Here is a 13,865-nt window from a genome sequence, read left to right on the forward strand (position 1 = left end):
AGTTCTATTGGAGACAGAATGTAAAAATAAAATGCTTTTAAAGTCTGAACTCCGCAAATCAATGCTGGCAGAAACATAAGATCGTTTGATTCTGTTAATCATTTTCAGCTGTAAAGAATTAAGATAGGAAATAAGTTCTTAAACTGATAGATTTATTCATATATGCATCTCATTCAGTTGACCACAGAACCAATTATTTATCCCTTAGCCAAAAAATATTTTTAAAATGTATATCATCTTTCACATATGGTGCCAAGTAGTGGCTTGAATGTTAAATATGCATGTTAAGAAATTCAGTTGCAAATTGTTTCTCTGTCAGTAAACTCAGTAGCAAGTCCTAGGTGAGCAAGTTTCTGTCAACCACTCAGTGTCTTGTCTTTTTAAAATAATGTTCCAAAAATAATTTATTTTCATATCAGTTCCCTCTTAATGTATGCATCCTATACACATCTTTCTCTAATATGCATCTTTCCTTAATAAGTAGTATTTTGTACAAGATATTTCTTAACCACACATTTTTAACAGAGTTCCTGAGCCAAAAATCACATTGAAAAAACTGTAAGATAACTTGTTCCTTCCACATACTAGTCTGAAAACTGAGGATTAGATTACTTCCAAAACCTTTGGAGAGTTAACAACTTGGAATATAACTTCCAGAAACCTACATCCAATATGGTCAGTGGGCGCCTATGACTTATACTCCAAAATAGAGTAATTTTCCCAATCTCTAGTTAGCTTGCTTTAAAAAAGCAAACCAAATAAAATTCTCTAGTATCTCTAGTGATGAGTTAAGCTGACACAGACATTTCTATGTCTGATAATTCAAAAGAGAGAGTGGAAAGGAGGGAAGAAGAAAGGGAGCTCCTGGAGTTCATACAATACTTTCAAGTGCGAGTGTAGCATATTCTCTGCCATTAAGCCTGTCCAAATACAACCTATTTGCTTTAAGCTCAAACACACAGTCTGTTCCAATGTATTTATCGAAGCATCAGCCTTGTAATTTTGACATTCATTTGTAGGATTTCATGATCCCAGGTCACAGGCAGTTGAATTAGCCTGACATCAATGGTGGGACTTCTGCTCCATTCAATGGCTACAATGGCACGTCTGCACATTGTCTGGACTATCCTATGTGGGATTCACTGTAGAAATTTGGAAATATGTCAAAAGACTTTCACTAAGAACCGACAGTGCAATCTACATCTTCCAAAACTCAAAAATGATTCTAACTACAGCTTTCAAAATTTCCCAGCCAGCATTGTTACAGGGTGGAGTATTCTGGGAGTTATCCAAAAAGTAATTTTTCCAAGCTCTGCTGTCTTTCCAAGCTACTAGGAATCACAACTGAAATGGAAGGAGACCTGGACTCAAGTGGTAATACAGCAGGATTGAGCAGGACATTTTGCAGGATACGTTTCCTGAAATGTTCTTTCTTAGCATTTCAAGCACATATCTTCACACATCTCTATGCTCTTTCTTAAAACTGCTGTGCTAGAATGAAGCTGTGCCACACTACAGATTTCATTTGACTGCAATGGATCTTCAACTGTTATGGCTTTATAACTGTCGTGACTCCATCCTAGAAAATCCTGAGATTTGTAGGCCTGTTACAGATTGCCAAAATAAAGCTGCTTCGGGTCTCTTTGGAGGTATGCTATTTAAATGATGCATGGGTCCTAAGAGTCCGGAGGTCGCACCAAAGCCACACTCCATTCTTAAACACTGGAGTGCAGCTTTGGTGCAGCTTCCCGATTCTTGGGATGCATGCATCATTTAAACAGCATACCTCCAAAGAGACCCGAAGCAGCTTTATTTTGGCAGTCTGTAACAGTCTCTCGTTTGTTGTTGGCACCAGAGCTCTCTGACAGCAAAGGCTAAAAAAAACCCCTACATATCCCAGAATTTCATAGTGCTGAGCCATAGCACTTAACATGGTGTCAAGTTGCATTAATTCTGCAGTGCAGATGTAGAAATAGAGATTATCAAAATCTGTATTTTAGCATTTTTTTAAAAAGCCCATTAGCTGTGAATTTGCTTCCAAATTTTCAAAGTCTTAACAGATCTCTCCTTCATCTCTCCTGAAACACCATGACGATATACTTTTTTCTGGATCAAAAGCCAGTGGCTTTCAAAACAGTGGGGCAACAAATCTTTTTCTGGGTGCCTTATCACATGAGAAAAAATGGATCAGCAGAGTTGCAGCTTTCTCCTTGCCTCTCTACATGCTACTGAAGCACTTCCGTTCTCTTCTCAAGGGAGATGGCTGTAAAAGCATGTTTTCTTTCACACTGAAAAAATCCTTTTGGCAAAAGGCAAGCTTTTATGACTCCCTTGGGAAGCGAATGGAAGTTCTTTGATGACATGTGGAGAAGCAAAAAGCAAGCTGCAACTCTATCGACCCATTTCCGCTTGCTTTCCTTGTGTGATAAGGCTCAAGGTTCTCTTTTGAATGTTAAAGGAGTTATCCAAGGTGCTGATTTGTACCCCCCCCCCCCCCAATACATTCAGGACTTTTGATAGCTACTTTACAGGGATCACTAAAACCTAGTAGGGACTATTCCCCACTAATCTGGAAATCCTCCTCTTCCTCCTCCTCCTTTCTTTCTTCCCAAAACCACGACTCATCGAGTGTCTGACAAATTAAAGCAAATGTATCTTGTTAAAGCATACAAAGGCCAACATGAACATGGAATTAAACTGCCAAGAACATTAAAAACAGTTTAACAATTACATTTTTAATAAATAAATAAATAAATAAATAGCAGAGGTTTTTTAAAAAAGAAATACAGAAAAATCATACAGCACTTTCTCAAAAGCCTTTTCTGACAGAAATTTTAAAAGAATGAAAAAATCATTGCCTGCTGGAGGAAAGGAAAGAAAGAAAGGCCTTTGAGCTTCATTAAGAAGTTCCAGAACCTAGTGGTATCCATCAAGAAGGCTCTATCTTGCACCACCAGCAGCCATATCTGTGAAGGTTGTGACAATGAGAAAATGTCCTCTCTTGAGGATCTTGGACCTGGGTAAGCGCATATGGTGAGATACCATTTAGCTAATAGCCAGAACGTAAATTGTATAGAGCGTTATATATCATAACCAGAACTTTCCATCAGTTTGCTTCTGTCAGAGGTAGAATGCCTTCATATACTAATCAATGGGAAACCAGACTGAAAGGATCCTTTTGAGATCATGTCCTGCTTGTTGGCTTTACATAGGTACATGATTTGCCATAGTAGAAATAGAATGGTGGACATGACTACACTGGCTTTTAGTCTTACACAGCAGAGTTGTTGTTGTTTTCTCCTGTTATGCTTACAAAAAATAGAAGTAAAATTATTCTAAACATTATTTGCTTTAAAGCAGCCTTTCTTAACTGTGAGTGCATTTCTTTTTAAAAAAAATCCAGATTGTAGACTTCTCAGTTTCTCACCGTCAGGTTTCCAAGAAAGGCTATTTTGAGCTAGAGCTGTTACTCTTTTGGACTATAAGTCCCACACCAGCTAGAAGAGCCATGGAATTGTACTTCAATAAAGTAACTTCCCCAAGCTCTGCTCCTTGGAGGAAAAATAAGGCATAAATGAAATGACTAAAGAAAAAAATGAATGTAAAAATAAAGCTGCCTGAAAGCAAGGACAAAACTGAAATGATAAGACATTGCAGAATACCTGTGGGAAGGACCCCATGGTGCTGGATTTGGGGTCACTAGGTGCACTCTTTTGAAAGGAACTGATTTTATTTCATTTTCATTTTCATTTAAGATGGTGTTAAAACTTTATGGAAAAAAGATTCATTGGCTTCTATCTCTCAAACACTCACTCGGTCCTTCCAAGCCATGAACCTTCATCAGATCATATTCAAACAACAAGCCTCTTCAGTCAAGCTGTAAGAGGTGTGCATAACTTCTGTTCATGAAACTGAGAGAGAGAGAAAGCTATCATTTCAAGTATCTGTTCAAGTTGTATGGGAGCTAGAAACAAAAGGATGAGCTTTGAAATTCTTTGTTTGATTTTGGATAAGAACAAAAGATATGGAGACATCTCAAAGGAGATATCCTTGGTGATAAAGCATCTTCTGTAAACATTTAAGGTTTGGGATATAAGGGAACTTTACTGTGAAATTGTGAAAGGAGGTTTTCTTATTAAAAATCTGAAAATATATTTTTCAATATGTTTGCTAATAGAGTTTCAAAGAGATAACAGCATATAAATGATACATATTGTGAGATACAAATCCATGGTACAACAACATTTGTGATGATGTGTATATTTCTGCGAATGACATCTTTTTCAAAAGACGTAGAGGTAGAAAAAGTGTAGAAAAGAGGATCCTAAATGATCCAGAGATTTGGGCAACTCCTCTAGAAGGAAAAGTTACATTGGTTAGGGCTTATTTAGGTTTGAAAAGGGATGGTTAAGAGGAAACATGGTAAACATAAAATGATGATGCTATGATAAAAGTAGATAGGGACATGTTCCCTTCTTCCCCACTTCCTCCATGTGGAACCTCAGATTATCCTCTTGTTAGCTCACCCAACACTCTCCGAACTGTATATGGGTTTTCACATTTTGATATCTAGAGCCAGACAAGTTGTAAGAGGTCATGATAATCTTTGCAACCCTAGGAAGCTTCCTATGGGAAAGACACATTGGCACAAAGACATTTGGAGGGTCTAGATAATACCATAATAAATACAGAATGGGTTGCTTATCACTCTGTCTTCTGCCCAGGCTTTCTTCATATCCTCTTGCACTGGATACAAAGGCAGCCCCATTGCACTAAGGTGAGTTAAGATCATATCTTCTACCTTCCTTTTATCATGTTCAGAGCCACCTTTGCTGTCCATCTATCTTGGGGCTGTCCCAGATCACTGTTTTGTTAATCCAGAGTTAAAACCAACAATCAGAAGCCCTCCTTTTGTCAGTTCCATGAGAAAGCAGTCAGACCCTTAGTACTTCATCTGGACACAGTAAGTATCCCTTAAAGATATGCAACAGGATATAAATATCCAACCCACTCTGCCCATACAACTGCTACCTACTGAACTCTGTTCAGCCACCCAGAGCTTCTTTTTCCCATGTTGCCTCAGACACCACTTCAGCCACACTCCACTGTGGATTCCTCTTCAGCACTGGTAAATATCATCCTGTCTAAACCCTAAGCATCTGCTCTCCAGTATTGCATACCTCTATTTTGATTAGCCTTGTATGGTATTTCTGATTGAATTGCTATTGTGTGCTTCTTTGCACTCTAGCATATTTCTAAATAAAGCCTTTCTTTTATTCATCAGACTTGGATTCCTCCTGCTGTTAGTACTGGCATACACAAGTGAAATGATCCTTTAGGTTACCCAACCTCTCACAGGCCTCCTCTGAGCTAAACAATTCCCCCAACATTTAAGGAGAAATATGGTTGGTGGGGACCTCACGTCCCCACACCATTTTAAGTAACACACTGGATCTAACTATTTAATCCCTTTGTAACATCATCTAAATTGCCAGTCATACCTAGATTTTGTATTAATGTGTTCCACATTGTAATTATATTCTGTGTGAAGAACTGCTTATTTTTACCTGTTTAGTATCTCCCAGCAGTTGTTGATGCCCTCTTCCAAAACACCTGCCCTGTCACATCCTATTGGGGTCATTCTCCACTTCTATCTGGTGCAAAGTTACCTTTTCCATAGTACAGTCACTGTTGAATTTGGTTAGTGCAGATGGTTGAGAATTTCATTTGGTTCATTTTAGACAAATATACCAAAATTTGGAAAAAGAACTTTATATATGTCTACATAAGAGGGGAAATTATAAGAGAAAGCAAATCTGTTAGATTTATCCATCCCTACATCTGAGTAGAATCATAGAATAGTATCATGGAATCATGGAGTTGGAAGAGACCACAAGGGCCACCCAGTCCAACTCCCTGCCATGCAGGAAATCTAAATCAAAGCATCCCTGATAGATGGCCATCCAACCTCTGTTTAAAGACTTCCAAGGAAGGAGACTCCACTACACTCTGAGGAAGTGTGTTCAACTGTCGAACAGCCCTTACTGTTAGGAAGTTCCTCCTAATGTTGAGGTGGAACCTCTTTTCCTGTAGCTTGCAGCCATTGTTCTGAGTCCTGTCCTCTGGAGAAGCAGAAAACAAGCTTGCTCCCTACTCAATATGACATCCCTTCAAATCTTTAAACAGGGCTATCATATCACCTCTTAACCTTCTCTTCTCCAGGCTAAACATCCCCAGCCCTGAGTCATTTCTCATAGGACATGGTTTCCAGACCCTTCACCATTTTGGTTGCCCTGCTTTGGACGCACTCCTGTAGACTAGAAGCCTTTGAATTGCAGGCCATGTACAGGTAGGTGCCTTACAGAGTTTCATGGGCAAAAAGCACCGTTATACCAAAGGAGCATGATCTAAAATGGACATGGGTGAAAACAGTAGAGAAAAACATGAGAGAAAGAAGACGAGCACCAGCTTAGCCTCTCATGGAAGGGAGTTCCAGAATCTAAGAGCAGCCATCATAATGTGAGCTCTCTCACATTACCACCAGCTGGGCATCTGAGCTCTCAGGCAAGCTCCTACAGGAAACATTTATAATGATGATATACTCAGAATGAATAGAAATGCTAAATGATAGATATAATAGAAAGAGAAAGAGGGGGAAATAGAAATAAAGGAACCACTCACGTTGTGCATAAAACTTAACACAAAGCAATATTCAAATCACGTATTTAAATAAAATGTACAGAAATGGCAGTGCCATGATTTTATAGAGAATGTATCATAAGCTCTACAGTAATTTTTAAATTCAAATCAGCTTTCTCCAGCCTAAGGCCCTTCAGATGTTTTGCACCACAGTTCCCTTTATCCTTGTCTACAGACCATGCTAACTAGAGTTGCTGGGAGCTGTAGCCACGCAAACAGACATGGTCTGAGAAAGTGTGATCCAGTCCCCCAAAGCAAAGAACCACACAGTTTGTCTGGGATAGGTTCTGTAGAAACCACCCCAACAAGACACACAGCAAAGCTGTTTCAAATTTTACAAAACGTTTGCATGCAGTGTAGGATATAGGAATCTGCACTTCAAAGAAGACAAAACAAAATAAATAAGGGGGGAAGCAAGGATGAAGAAAGTTGATATTATGTGATGCAAAACATCTGAAGGGCTTTAGGCTGGAGAAAGCTGATTTGAATTTTAAATTTTTCAATTTCAATAATTTTCAATCCTTTGGACATGTTGCCATCATTGCCATCATCACTGTTGACATTATGATTTACGAAGCATCATCAGTGCATATGACTCTTGATGGAGCAAAACCCCTAAAAGCAGTTCCCTCTTCTGAGGAATTTACAGTCAAAAATTTAACAAAAGATGGACCATAATGGAAGGAAAAGATGAAGACAATCAGAAGAAATGTATTCTTCTGGATTATACATACATAGGCCTGTTACAGACTGCCAAAATAAAGCTGCTTCAGGTCTCTTTGGAGGTATGCTATTTAAATGACGCATGGGTCCTAAGAGTCCGGAGGTTGCACCAAAGCCACACTCTATTCCTAAGCACTGGAGTGCAGCTTTAGTGCAGCTTCCAGATTCTTAGGACGCATGCATCATTTAAATAGCATACCTCCAAAGAGACCCGAAGCAGCTTTATTTTGGCAGTCTGTAACAGGCCATAGATTTCACATCTGTTAGATGTGCCCTGTTAAGTGGATGACCAATAGGCTAAAAAGGGAAAGTAGAAAAAGAATGTGACTGAAGGTTGGAGTATGTGAGAAGAAAGGAAGAGAGGAAGGATTGAAGGAGAAGAAGGAAGGGAGAAGGAATGAGGCAGGAAAGATGAGAAGAAGAAGGAATAAGGAAGGGAAAGATAAAGAAAGAGTAAGTAAGAGAATGTAAAAAAGAGATTATTGGAAAGAGAAAGAAGAGAATGATGAGAAACAGAGTTATGGTAATGAGACAGGATATTGAAAATAAGACAACGAATTTGAAAGGACTAACTTGAAAGATAAAGAAAAAGAAATTGAGTAATGTATGATTTTTAGATGGTTGCTTTTCAATAATTGTAATAATTGCATAATAATTGTAATTGTATATGTATGTTTCTTAGTTTGTGTGCTGTGTTTGTGGTTTGTATTTGTTGTATTTGGTGTGGGTTTTTTTAAATAATTAATACATTTTTCAATTAAAAAAAGAGGGAAAATAGCTGTTGAGGAAAAGCTAAAAGCACATAAGCAGGTAACACCTAAGAGGTCTTCTGGAAGACACTTCTAGACATGTTCTTCATTATTATTAACTTACAAAGTACCAGACATTGTACAATCCTGTCATAGATTTCTGGAGACACATCTTTATGGTATCAATACAAAAGCATCTTTCTAAATATTTCTCCTGGTTACGAGGATTATAAACCAATCATGCTTAGTAGCATAATGGTCTTCCATATGATACATTAAACAATAATAATTTTACTTTTTCAAAATGCTGTTAACAGGTTTTCAGCAGCGGTGGTGATTTCAGCTTCTCTGGACTATGCAAGATTCTAGAGGTATGTCTTGCAAGAGCCAGCATGATATATTGGTTTGAGCATTGGACAAGGGCTCTGGAAAATAATAATAATAATAATAATAATAATAATAATAATAATAATATCCCGTCCCTCTGCACTTAGGCAACTGGGGCAGCTTACAACATTAAAAGTATACATATCATATCCCCCCACAACCCTCCTTCCCATTAAAATAGAATTAAACAATTTGCAATATAAAACATATTAATAATAATAATAACTAATAGTATTTATTTATATTCTGCTTTTTCTCAAAGGAATCAAAATATTAAAATAAATGAAAATTCAAAGCAGTAAATAAATAAACAGACAAACAACAATAAGCAAGCAAAACAGCAAACAGGATCAGTACATTACTTTTTCCTCTTTGGTGGCTGGGTGTCTATTCAGGAAAGGCCTTCTGGAAAAGATCCGTCTTAGCAGCTTTTAAAAAGGTGGTTATATGATGGATCTTGTCTGGCGGATCTTGATCCAGTGGATCAAAACCAGAGATTGAATCCCTGCTCAGCCATGGAGACCCTCTTGGACAATGCCTTGGACAAGTCACACTCTCTCAGCCTTAATGGAAGGCAAGGACAACCCTCCTCTGAAATACGCTCAAGAAAGTCCTACAATGAGGTCTCCATCGGTCAGAGTTGACTTGAAGAAACAGAAGAAACAACAAAGACTTAAGCCCAGATCTTACACATATAGGGTCAGCAGTGTTTTTCCTCTGTGGCTGATGCTGGTATGTGAATAACAGGTTAATTGGTTAAATGTTTATTGATAATATTATCATAAACCTCAGTGTTAGGTTTGTAAATATGTAAAAATTTTGCATGCAGTTTCCAGAAGGCTCTTTAAAAGAATGTCTGGAATAATCTTAGTAGCTTTGGTTCATTAAAAGCAATTCTCACTGTGTTCTCCCCAAGTGATAAATAATAAATAAAATTTTTATTTATATCCCGCCCTTCCTACGATTAGGGCGGCTTACAGTAGAGTTTAAAACAACAGGAACAATCCATACAGCACAAAGATTAAAATACAAAAGATTAACAAGTAAGTCTACAAAGGCAATGAACTTACGTGGCTTTATCTTACTTTTTGGACTCTAAATATCTGAGAAATTGTCGCAAATTGCAGACCTACAAAGGGCAACGGGGTCACCTGCAGAAGAAGGAGTCACATTCTTTATCCCTTTTAATGAGACAAGTTCAAATGTCGCCGTACAAATGGAAAACTCCAGCTACACAAGCTAACAACTACCCAAGCCCTGTTGCTTTCATTTGTATGCCAGTCCATTAATTTAGAGTTTGTCTTCTTCTGTGGATTTTAGAAGGGGCGACTAACTTTACTGGATAATGTGTCTGCGACGTGTTGTTGTTATTTATTTATTTATCTATTTATTTAAATCTGGCTACGTCAATACTTTATATTCTGAGCAACAGTGTGTGCATGGAGATAACTTTATTTGTTTGATTTTTATGCACTGTGCTTAATGGTAACTGGAAAGATGAATAATAAAACCCTGGCAACTTATTATATTTGCCTATCAAAGGGTGGTTTTCAAAGTGACAAAACAAAAAAAACAACACATTTCTAAAGAATCCTATTCTTTTAAAACCCTTAGTGCCATCCAGTAGGAGGAAAGGGGGAAGTATTCTGCACCTGCTCAAAGGCATTTCACACTTATTTTGTATATCCCTGGCACTGAAAAGAAGGTCTGGGAACATCCAGATCTCTCTGAAGACATTTAGTCCTAGCAAACGATGTTCTCCACAACTAGGCCTAGCCAATCCGCTCCAGAGTCAGCCATCTGGGCAAAGGAGGTTAAAATAAAAACAAAATAAAATATCCCAAGTACTTCTTATCCCTGGAAGTGGAGGGGGTTGTGTGTGTTGAAACAGTTGAAACAATCACATGAAAAATAAACAACAACTTGCTGCCTTAGGTAGCTGTAGATTTAGCTGTAGATTTTGAGTGTAAAGAGCAGCGCAGTTTGGATGGGGAACAATTCTCCTGGAGAATAAGGGCCCGAACAGAAAGGTCAAAATAAAGCTGCTTCGGGTCACTTTGGAGGTATGCTGTTTAAATGATGTATGTGTCCTAAGAGGCCGGAAGCTGCGCCAAAGCCATGCTCCAGTCCTCAGAACTGGAGCGAAGCTTTGGCGCAACTTCCGCCTTCTTAAGATGTGTGTGTCATTTAATCAGCATGCCTCCAAAGTGACCCGAAGCAGCTTTATTTTGGCCTGTCTGTTTGGGCCCTAAGTCACATTTCCCCACTTGGGTTCTTTGGGTCCTAAAGGGAAGTGATGCAGCTACAGGAAGGCAAAATGAAGGCATTTTCCCCAACCCCTAAGAATCATATGCTCCCCCCCCCCCCCCCCTTTCAATGTTCTTTCAAGCATTTCTAGCACTGCAAAGAGGGAAACACCGGAGATTGTATACTCACACTATGTTACTGGTTTCTACATTTGTTGGGTTGGCATCCCTTTGGTCCCTTTCCCTGCCCTTTTTTCTGTGGAGGCCCAAACTGTGTTTTGCAATGCTCTTACTGCAATGCTCGAAATTTGTGGACCGAAGGGAAACTTTTTTTTATTAAAATAAATAAAATAAATGGCTGAAAACCTGGCTGAAGTGGCGTAGAGAACATCATCACCCAACAGTAGACATTGGTTGGGCGTTATTTTTCATTGAGAGCATTGTTAGTAAATTTATATGGAAAGAGATAGCAATGGGCAGAGAGAGAGGCCATTGTTAGCAGCCTAATCTTTATCTGTTCTAAAACTGTTCTAAAACTAGTATTATTTTGAAAGCTGGGCCAAAGCTAACAAAATTAATTTCAACAGGGAGAAATGTAAGGTACTGCATTTAGGATGGGAAAATGAAATGCACAGATAGGGGACACCTGGCTGAATGAAACTACATGTGAAAGGGATCTAGGAGTCCAAGTAGACCACAAGTTGAACATGAGTCAACAGTATGATGCAGCAGCTAAAAAGGCCAATGCAATTTTAGGCTGCATCATTAAAAGTACAGTGTCTACTAGATCAAGAGAAGTAATAGTGCCACTGTATTGTGTTTTGATCAGGCCCCACCTGGAATTCTGTGTCCAGTTCTGGGCACCACAATTAAAAAAGGACATTGAGAAACTGGAGCATGTCCAAAGGAGGGCACCTACCTGTACATGGCCTGCAATTCAAAGGCTTCTAGTCTACAGGAGTGCGTCCAAAGCAGGGCAATCAAAATGGTGAAGGGTCTGGAAACCATGGCCTATGAGAAATGAATCAGGGAGCTGGGGATGTTTAGCCTGGAGAAGAGAAGGTTAAGAGGTGATATGATAGCCCTGTTTAAAGATTTGAAGGGATGTCATATTGAGGAGGGAGCAAGCTTGTTTTCTGCTGCTCCAGAGACTAAGATCCAGAGCAATGGATGCAAACTCCAGGAAAAGAGATTCCAGCTCAACATTAGGGAGAACTGCTTGACAGTAAGGGCTGTTCATCAGTGGAACAAACTCCCTTGGAGTGTGGTGGAGTCTCCTTCCTTGGAGATCTTCAAACGGAGGCTGGATGGCCATCTGTTGGGGATGCTTTGATTGAGAGTTCCTGCATGGCAGGGAGTTGGACTGGATGGCCCTTGTGGTCTCTTCCAACTCTATGATTCTATTATTCTAGTACAACTATTTCAAGTATGTATTTGATTGCTATTTTGCTATTCGGGAGGGGAGGGGAGAAGAGCAGGGGGTTGTCTTATAAATTATTATCATAATTAATCATAAGTATTATCATAACTAATAGTAATCTTAACTGTTATTTATTATTGTATTGCGATAAGGGTTAGGGTTTTTGTTTGAAATGATTGTTGACTGTATTTTATTACTGATTGTACTGTTGCATGTATTTTTTTATAAGGTTGTCATCCTGCCTTGATCTGCAGGGAGAGGCAGGAAATAGAAATAAATTATTATTATTATTATTATTATTATTATTATTATTATTATTATTATTATTATTATTATTATTATTATATTTGTTGAATAATATATTTAATAATAATAATAAAATTATAATTGTTGTTGTTGTTGTTGTTGTTATTAAATGGGGAGGGAAGACCTATTTTTTTAGACCAATGTCTTCATTTTGCCCCCATCCCAAGCCAGAGTCCTGGCATCTGCAACTCTTCTTGTCAAAAGCAGTCCTGTAGTTGTTGTTGTCGTTGTTGTTCCTACTGCTATCCTTTTTTATATATATATGGACAATATATTCATTGCCGTGGTTCTGGATGGATCCAAGTAAGTGTCCCTATCTGTGTTGGAGGCATGTTTTTGTGCCCCCCCCCCCCAAGATCTAGCAAATAAAAAACGAGGATAAGAAGAGAGAAAAGGTCTTTCGGTGGAAGCCACAGGAGCCCAGCAAGAACCTCCGAAGGGAAGACAAAGGGTCATCCGATTTGAAGCCGCATCTGGTGTCGTTTCCTCGCTTTGTCCCTTGGTGGAGATGTCGAGTTGTATTCTTCTTTTTTCCCCTTCTATGCTGTCCAAGTGCTTAAACTATTTGCTCTTTGGATGCTCGGATTCCCTGACACACACACTAACACACACACACACACACACACACCTCCATTGCCTGTATTAAACCTCGTTTCATCCCGATCCCTAGGATTTAGTAAATTTCACTTGAAGGTTGACCGAGATCTTCTCCATCGCAGACAGAGCTGGCAATGTGAGAGGGCTCCTTCACACACACACACACACACACACACCCCAGAAATAGAAATCAACCCCAGCTTCCTGGTCTGGTTTGTCTCCTGCGATGTATAGCTGGATTCTGGTGCAAAAGTAGTCCGCGGAGCCTCTTCCACTTAGGTCTGGCTCCTCCAAGGAAGCGGAGAGTCGGGATGAAAAGGCGAGGAGGGCAGCCTCTTCCTGGGCTGCATCTACCTTGAAGAAATAAGTCAGTTCGGCATTTAAGTGCCGTAGCCCCGTCCTAGGGGATCCTGGGACTTTTAGTTCGATAGGATCTTTAGCCTTCTCTGGTGCCGCCGGTGTCTCCCAAATACTTGAAATCCCAGGATCGCAGCTGGGATGATCGGGGGGGGGGAATGGAGGGGCAGACAGAGAGACAGAGGCAGGGGCCCCTGTCTCTCTGTCTCCCCCCCCCCTTGGCAATAGGGAGCCTTGCAAGGCACGTGCCACCTCCCTCCCTCCCCCATCCATCCATCCATCCCTTTTTCTTCCTAAGACGCAGACAAGAGGAAGGAAGGATGGACAAGGATAGCCCCCCGAGAAAGAAACCGAGGCTCCCTCCGCACTGCAGAAACGATC

This window comes from Sceloporus undulatus, chromosome 5 (genome assembly GCF_019175285.1).
Source record: "Sceloporus undulatus isolate JIND9_A2432 ecotype Alabama chromosome 5, SceUnd_v1.1, whole genome shotgun sequence".
Lineage (NCBI taxonomy): Eukaryota > Metazoa > Chordata > Lepidosauria > Squamata > Phrynosomatidae > Sceloporus > Sceloporus undulatus.